Source organism: Arachis duranensis, chromosome 1 (genome assembly GCF_000817695.3).
Source record: "Arachis duranensis cultivar V14167 chromosome 1, aradu.V14167.gnm2.J7QH, whole genome shotgun sequence".
Taxonomy (NCBI): Eukaryota; Viridiplantae; Streptophyta; class Magnoliopsida; order Fabales; family Fabaceae; genus Arachis; species Arachis duranensis.
In genome coordinates this window covers 19,488,978-19,497,153 of record NC_029772.3, presented here as the reverse complement: position 1 = coordinate 19,497,153, position 8,176 = coordinate 19,488,978, and the positions used below count along the sequence as shown (strand labels likewise).

The window sequence follows — 8,176 nt, the reverse complement described above, 5'->3', positions numbered from 1 at the left end:
GTTCTCACCCATGCGGATTTTGTGGTTTTCAGATGCAGGACGTGAGGTTTCTCGCTGAGGCATGCTGGAGACTTCTAGATTTGCGAAGATCCTTTGTTCTCGGGGCTATGTGTTGGTTTATATATTTTGCTTAGATACTTTTATCTCCATTAAATAATACAGACTGTGATGACTCCTCTTATGGGAGAATTTTGGAGAATAGGTTTTATGTATTGGTGTCCCTTTGGGTTTCCTTGGGGTTTTCCTTATTTTCTATCATATGTATATATTGTTATGCTCGGACCGGTTATCTTCGCAGCCGGATCTTGAGTCTTGATATTCCTGTTTTTGACACTCCTTTATATATATATAATCACGTGTTGGTTATCCTTGTTCGTTACGTTATCGATCGGAGTGTTACGCTTTCGCGTTGCGGTTTTTGTTTACCCCTTTTTCTACAAAGGCTCCTAGTTATAATCAATCATTTATACTACTATATGTACTAAACTTTTATTTTAGAGGTCGTAATACCTTGCCATCTTTGAATTATGACTTAAGCATAAGACTCTGTATGGTAGGGTGTTACACATTTTTCTTGAGCATGAAAGGGACCTCGGGGATCACCTTCTTCTTGGCCACAACTTCATAGAAGTGGTCTTGATGGACCTTTGAGATGAATCTTTTCATCTCCCATGACTCAGAGGTGGAAGCTTTTGCCTTCCTTTCCTCTTTCTAGAGGTTTCTCCGACCTTAGGTGCCATAAATGGTTATATAAAAATAAAAAGAAATGCTTTTACCACACCAAACTTAAAAGGTTTGCTCGTCCTCGAGCAAAAGAAGAAAGAAAGAAGGGGAAGAAAAAGAAAAATAGAGGAGATGAAGGGAGAAGTGAATTCGGCCAAGATGGTGGAAAGGTGTTTGTGTTGTGTGAATATGAAGGATTAGTGAGGGGTTTATATAGGGGTGAGGGGAGGGTTGGGTTACGGTCATTAGGGTTGGTTTTGGGAGGGAAAAGTATTTGAATTTGAAAGTGAGGCAGGTGGGGTTTTTGGGGAAGATATATGGAGGTGATTGGTGAAGAGGTGATGGAGAAGAGTGAATGAGTTGATTGGTAAGGGGTATTTGGGGAAGAGTGTTGTGGGAGGATAGGTGGAGATCCTGTGGGGTCCACAGATCCTGAGGGGTAAAGGATGTATCATCCCTGCTCCTATTAGGCGTGTAAATGCCCTTACAGTGCAATCCTGGCGTTTAATGCCAGATTGCTGCATGTTTCTGGCGTTAAACGCCAGCTTTTATTCCTTTCCTGGTGTTAAACGCCAGGCTGCAACCTGTTTCTGGCGTTTAACGCCAAATTGTAGCCTGTTTCTAGCGTTTAAAGCCAGTCTGGTGCTTGTTTCTGTCGTTTAAACGCCAGTAAGTCTCTCCTCCAAGGTGTGCTGTTTTTTATTTTTCTTAAATTTTTGCAGTTGTTTTCGTGACTCCACATGATCATCAACCTAAAAAAAGAGAAAATAACATGGAATAACATAGATAAATAAAAATTGGGTTGCCTCCCAATAAGCGCTTCTTTAATGTCCATAGCTTGACAGTTGGCTCTCATGGAGCCTCATAGATATTCAGAGCATTGTTGGGACCTTCCAACACCAAACTTGGAGTTTGGATGTGGGGGTTCAATACCAAACTTAGAGTTTGGTTATGGCCTCCCAACACCAAACTTAGAGTTTGACTGTGGGGGCTTTGTTTGACTCTGCATTGAGAGAAGCTTTTCTTGCTTCCTCTCCATGGTTATAGAGGGAGATCCTTGAGTTTCAAACACAAGGTAGTCCTCATTGAATTGAAGGATCAACTCTCCTCTGTCCACATCAATCACAGCTTTTGCTGTGGCTAGGAAGGGTCTTCCAAGGATGATTGATTCGTCCTCATCCTTCCCAGTGTCTAGGATTATGAAATCAGCAGGGATGTAAAGGCCTTTGACCTTTACTAGCACGTCCTCTACCTGTCCATAAGCCTTTTTCATGGATTTGTCTGCCATCTCTAATGAGAATTTGGCAGCCTGTACCTCAAAGATTCCCAGTTTTTTCATTATAGAGAGTGGCATTAAGTTTATGCCTGACGCCAGGTCACACAGAGCCTTCTCAAAGGTCATGGTGCCTATGGTATAGGGAATTAGGAATTTACCAGGATCCTATTTCTTTTGAGGTAATGTCTGCCTAACCCAGTCATTCAATTCACTAATGAGCAATGGAGGTTCATCCTCCCAAATCTCATTACCAAATAACTTGGCATTTAGCTTCATGATTGCTCCAAGGTATTTAGCAACTTGCTCTTCAGTAATATCTTCAACCTCTTCAGAGGAAGAATATTCATCAGAGCTCATGAATGGCAGAAGTAGGTTCAATAGAATATCTATGGTCTCTAGATGAGTCTCCGATTCCTTTGGTTCCTCAATCGGAACTCCTTTTTGTCCAGAGGACGTCCCAGGAGGTCTTCCTCACTGGCATTCACATCCTCCTCCTCCTCTCTAGGTTCGGCCACACCAAGTAAGGTTATGGCCTTACACTCTCTTTTTGGATTCTCTTCTGTATTGCTTGGGAGAGTACTAGGAGGAGTTTCAGTGACTCTTTTACTCAACTGGCCCACTTGTGCTTCCAAAAATTTCTAATAGAAGACCTTGTTTTATTCATAAAAATTAGAGTGGCCTTAGATAGATAAGAGACTATGTTTGCTAAGCTAGAGGGGTTCTGCTCAGAATTCTCTGTCTATTGCTGAGAGGATGATGGAAAAGGCTTGCTATTGCTAAACCTGTTTCTTCCACCATTATTAAAGCCTTGTTGAGGCTTTTGTTGATCCTTCCATGAGAAATTTGGATGATTTCTCCATGAGGGATTATAGGTGTTTCCATAGGCTTCACCCATGTAATTCACCTCTGCCATTGCAGGGTTCTCAGGATCATAAGCTTCTTCTTTAGAAGATGTTCTTTAGTACTGCTGGATGCATTTTGCAAACCATTCATACTCTGAGAAATCATATTGACTTACTGAGTCAACATTTTGTTCTGAGCAATATGGCATTCAAAGCATCAATTTCAAGAACTCCCTTCCTCTGAGGCGTCCCATTACTCACAGGATTCTTTTCAGAGGTATACATGAACTAGTTATTTGCAACCATGTCAATGAGTTCCTGAGCTTCTGCAGGCATTTTCTTTAGGTGAATGGATCCACCTGCAAAATGGTCCAATGACATCTTAGATAATTCAGACAAACCATCATAGAATATATCCAGGATGGTCCATTCTGAAAGCATGTCAGAAGGACACTTTTTGGTCAGTTTCTTGTATCTTTCCCAAGCTTCATAGAGGGATTCACCTTCTTTCTGTCTGAAGGTTTGAACATCCACTCTAAGCTTGCTCAGCTTTTGAGGAGGAAAGAACTTGGCTAAGAAAGTCGTGACCAGCTTATCCCAAGAGTTCAGGCTATCTTTAGGTTGAGAGTCCAACCATATTCTAGCTCTGTCTCTTACAGAAAAAGGGAAAAGCATAAGCATGTAGACCTCGGGATCAACCCCATTGGTCTTAACAGCATCACAATCTGCAAGAATTCAGTTAAGAACTGAAAAGGATCTTCTGATGGAAGTCCATGATACTTGCAATTCTGTTGCATCAGAGAAACTAATTGAGGCTTTAGCTCAAAATTATTTGCTCCAATGATAGGGATTGAGATGCTTCTTCCATGGAAGTTGGAATTTGGTACAGTAAAGTCACCAAGCATCTTCCTTGCATTGTTGTTGGGTTCGGCCATGTCTCCTTCTTTTTCGAGATTCTCTGTAAGGTTTTCTCTGAATTCTTGTGATTTAGCTTCTCTTAGCTTCTTCTTCAGAGTCCTTTCAGGTTCAGGATCTGCTTCAACAAGAATGTCCTTGTCCTTGCTCCTGCTCATATGAAAAAGAAGAGAACAGAAAAGAAGAAAAATTCTCTATGTCATAATATAGAGATTCCTTTATGTGAGTAGAAGAAGAAAAGAATAGAAGAAGAAAAATTTGAACACAAAGAGAGAAGAGAAGAGGGTTCGAATTATGAGTAGAAGAGAAGTGTTAGTAGATAAATAAATAAATAGAAGGAGACGAGAGAAAGAGAGAATTCGAATATTAAAAGAAGAGAGAGGAAAAATATTTTTGTTTTTATTTTATTTATGATGTTAGTTTCGAAAATTAGGAGAAGAAATAGAATAAAATTAAAATTTAAAATAATTATTTAAATGAAAAGATTTTTGAAAAAGGGGAAGGTGGTTTTCGAAAATTAGAGAGAGAAAATTAGTTAGGTAGTTTTGAAAAAGATAAGAATTTTAAAACAAACAAAAAATCAATTAGTTAGTTGAAAAAGATTTGAAAATCAATTTTGAAAAGATAAGAAGTTAGAAAAGATTTTGAAATTAAAGTTTGAAAAAGATATGATTTGAAAAAGATTTGGTTAGAAAAAGATATGATTGAAATTTATTTTGAAAAAGATTTGAAAAGGGAGTTAAAAAGATTTTATTTTTAAAATTAAAATTAATTACTTGACTAACAAGAAACTAAAAGATATGATTCTAGAATTTAAAGATTGAACCTTTCTTAACAAGAAAGTAACAAACTTCAAATTTTTTAATTAATCACATTAATTGTTAGTAAAGTTTTCTAAATTTATGAAATAAAATTAAGAAAAAGATTTTGAAAATCAATTTTTAAAATTTTCGAAAATAATAAAAAATGAAAAAGATTTGATTTTTGAAAAAGATTTTGAAAAAATAGGATTTTTTAAAATTGAAATCTTGACTTGACTAACAAGAAACAACTAATTTTAAAATTTTTTGACTAAGTAAACCCAAAGATTTCGAAATTTATGAGTAAAATAAGGAAAATATATTTTTTTGATTTTTTTTAATTTAATGAGGAAAGAGAAAAATCACAAAATGACTCAACACATAAAAATTTTGGATTAAAACAAATGATGCATGCAAGAACACTATGAATGTCAAGATGAACACTAAGAACACTTTGAAGATCATGATGAACACCAAGAACTTATTTTTGAAAATTTTCAAGAAAAAAAAACCTGCAAGATACCAAACTTAGAGATTTTTCATGTTTAGACACTAATAGTTCAAAAATGCATATGAAAAACAACAAAAAATACAAAACAAGAAAATATGAAGATCAAACAAGAAGACTTATCAAGAACAACTTGAAGATCATGAAGAACACATGTATGAATTTTTTGGAAAATTTTTTTAGAAGATTAAAACATGTAATTGACACCAAACTTCAAAATTGACTCAAGACTCAAACAAGAAACACAAAATTTTTGGTTTTTATGATTTTATTAATTTTTTTTTTGGATTTTTCGAAAATTATTTTGGAAAAACGAAAAAGAGGAAAATTTTTTGAAAGATTTTTGAAAACCTTTTGAAAATAAAATAAAGGTTGAAACAAGAAGAAAATTACCTAATATGAGCAACAAGATGAACCGCCAGTTGTCCAAACTCGAACAATTCCCGGCAACGGCCGAAAAACTTGGTGCACGAAATTGTGATCTCAATGGCGCCAACAACTTGGTACGCACAATTATAATATCACTCTTTTTCACAACTTCGCACAACTAACCAGCAAGTGCACTGGGTCGTCCAAGTAATAAACCTTACGTGAGTAAGGGTCGATCCCACAGAGATTGTCGGCTTGAAGCAAGCTATGGTCACCTTGTAAATCTCAGTCAGGCAGATTCAAATGGTTATGGAGTTTTAATAATTTAAAAGATAAATAAAACATAAAATAAAGATAGAAATACTTATGTAATTCATTGGTGGGAATTTTAGATAAGTGTATGGAGATGCGTTGTTCCTTCTGAATCTCTGCTTTCCTACTGCCTTCATCCAATCCTTTTGACTCCTTTCTATGGCAAGCTGTATGTTGGGTGTCACCATTGTCAATGGCTACTTCCCGTCCTCTCAGTGAAAATGGTCCTCTACGGTTTTTACGGCTAATCAACTGTCAGATTGCTCGTCTCGGATGAAAAATACCATGCACAGATATCGTATGGCTAATAAGTTGTTGGTTCTCGATCGAGTAGGAATAGGATTTACTATCCTTTTGCGTTTGTCACCACGCCCTATAGTCGCGAGTTTGAAGCTCGTCACAGTCATCCCATCCCAGATCCTACTCGGAATACCACAGACAAGGTTTAGACTTTTCGGATCTCAAGAATGTTGCCAATTGATTCTAGCTTATACCACGGAGGCTCTAATCTCGGATTCAGATGCCCCATTGTCAGAGGGGAGTCGATGTGAACCGTTGATTAGAAACCCAAGAGATACACACTCTAGCTTTCGCAGGTAGAATGGAAGTGTTTGTCAGGCACGCGTTCATAATTGAGAATGGTGATGAGTGTCACGAATCATCACATTCATCAGGTTGAAGTGCAAGTGAATATCTTGGAATAAGAATAAGTTTGAATTGAATAGAAGAACAATAGTACTTTGAATTAATACTCGAGGAATAGCAGAGCTCCACACCTTAATCTATAGTGTGTAGAAACTCCACCGTTGAAAATACATAAGTGACAATAAGGTAGGCATGGCCGAATGGCCAGCCCCCAATGTCTAAGGACTAATAATAATCAAAGATGTTCTAAAAGCTCGTCCAAAGATGTGAGTATAATAGTGAAAAGTTCTATTTATACTAAACTAGTTACTAGGGTTACAGAAATAAGTAAATGATGCAGAAATCTACTTCCGGGCCCACTTGGTGTGAGCTTGGGCTGAGCATTGAAGCTTTCACGTGTAGAGGTCTTCCTTGGAGTTAAACACTAGTTTGTAATTTGTTTCTGGTGTTTGACTCTGCTTTGCAACTTGTTTCTGGCGTTTAACGCTAGAATAGGGCAGAAAGCTGGCGTTAAATGCCAGTTTCCGTCATCTAAACTTGGACAAAGTATGAACTATTATATATTGATGGAAATCCCTGGATGTCTACTTTCCAACGCAATTAAGAGCGTGCCATTTGGAATCCTGTAGCTCCAAAAATTCCATTTCGAGTGCAGGGAGGTCAGAATCCAACAGCATCTGCAGTCCTTTGTCAGCCTCTGAATTCGAATTTTGCTCAAGTCCCTCAATTTCATTCAGAAAATATCTGAAATCACAGAAAAATACACACACTCATAGTAAAGTTGAGAAATGTGAATTTTGCTTAAAATCTAATAAAAATATACTAAAAACTAACTAAATCCTACTAAAAACTATGTAAAAACAATGCCAAAAATCGTATAAATTATCCGCTCATCACACCCCCATTCCTTGGTCGCTATATTTTCTCTTACATGTAATGTTCATTTATCTTTTTTTTTTTTTTGTAATGTTCACCATATAAACAAGGTGACATTCATGATCACTCAAAATACTATACATACTTTTGAGCTGTGACATATTTATGGCTAATGAGCTTTGACATTATAAAGTTTTATATTCTCTATTTATAGAATTAATATTGTGATTGTTTCGTACTCTGTCATCATGGGCTACTTCAAGTGTTAAAGAGGTTGCTTCAACCGGACAAAAAAAATCAGTTTTTCCAGCTTTATGTATGAGATGCTGAAGAATTGGTTGAAGTAGAAGCAGAATTAGTTTGTGCACAACTTGAGATATTTTTAGGTAATTTAAGTTCAATCATATCTTATAATGCAATTTTCATTCACATTTACTTATCATACATATTTCTTTGTTTCAAATATAAGGTAAGAGCTTGGACCATACTTTGTCTCACTACAATATGAGTTTTATATTAATGTATTTGTCTTTTTTTTTTAAATTGTCCCTAGTTCTCAAATTTTTCATTGTTATTTATTGATTTGGTTGAAAAACAGTTCAAGATCCCCACAGTAAACAAGCCAATTGAACTATGTTATCTTATCATGTGGCCATAGCTTGTTTTCTCAACTCAAAATATGAAATTTATTTTCTATTTTCGGCCACAAATTCATTTTTTTGTTAAGTTTGGCATTTTGTTCTATATATCTTAGAGAATAAGCAAGTTGCCTTATTCAGTCTTTTTTATTTTGGGTGAATTATATTTGGTCTTTACTACAATTTAATGCCTGTTCATGGAGTTTTATTTATTCTCATTGTTTAGACTTTTAGCCTATGATTTTGGATTGCCTTTAAGTATTTAATTGGCC

The 8,176-nt window shown here is 36.1% G+C and overlaps 1 non-coding gene across 1 annotated transcript; it reads left to right on the top strand.

Moving 5' to 3' along the window:
* Positions 1–3,276: 3,276 nt before the first annotated feature.
* On the top strand, positions 3,277–3,384 carry LOC127742827 (small nucleolar RNA R71). The gene has a single exon (XR_008004214.1). It is a non-coding gene; the product is annotated as a small nucleolar RNA R71 (small nucleolar RNA).
* Positions 3,385–8,176: the final 4,792 nt, after the last annotated feature.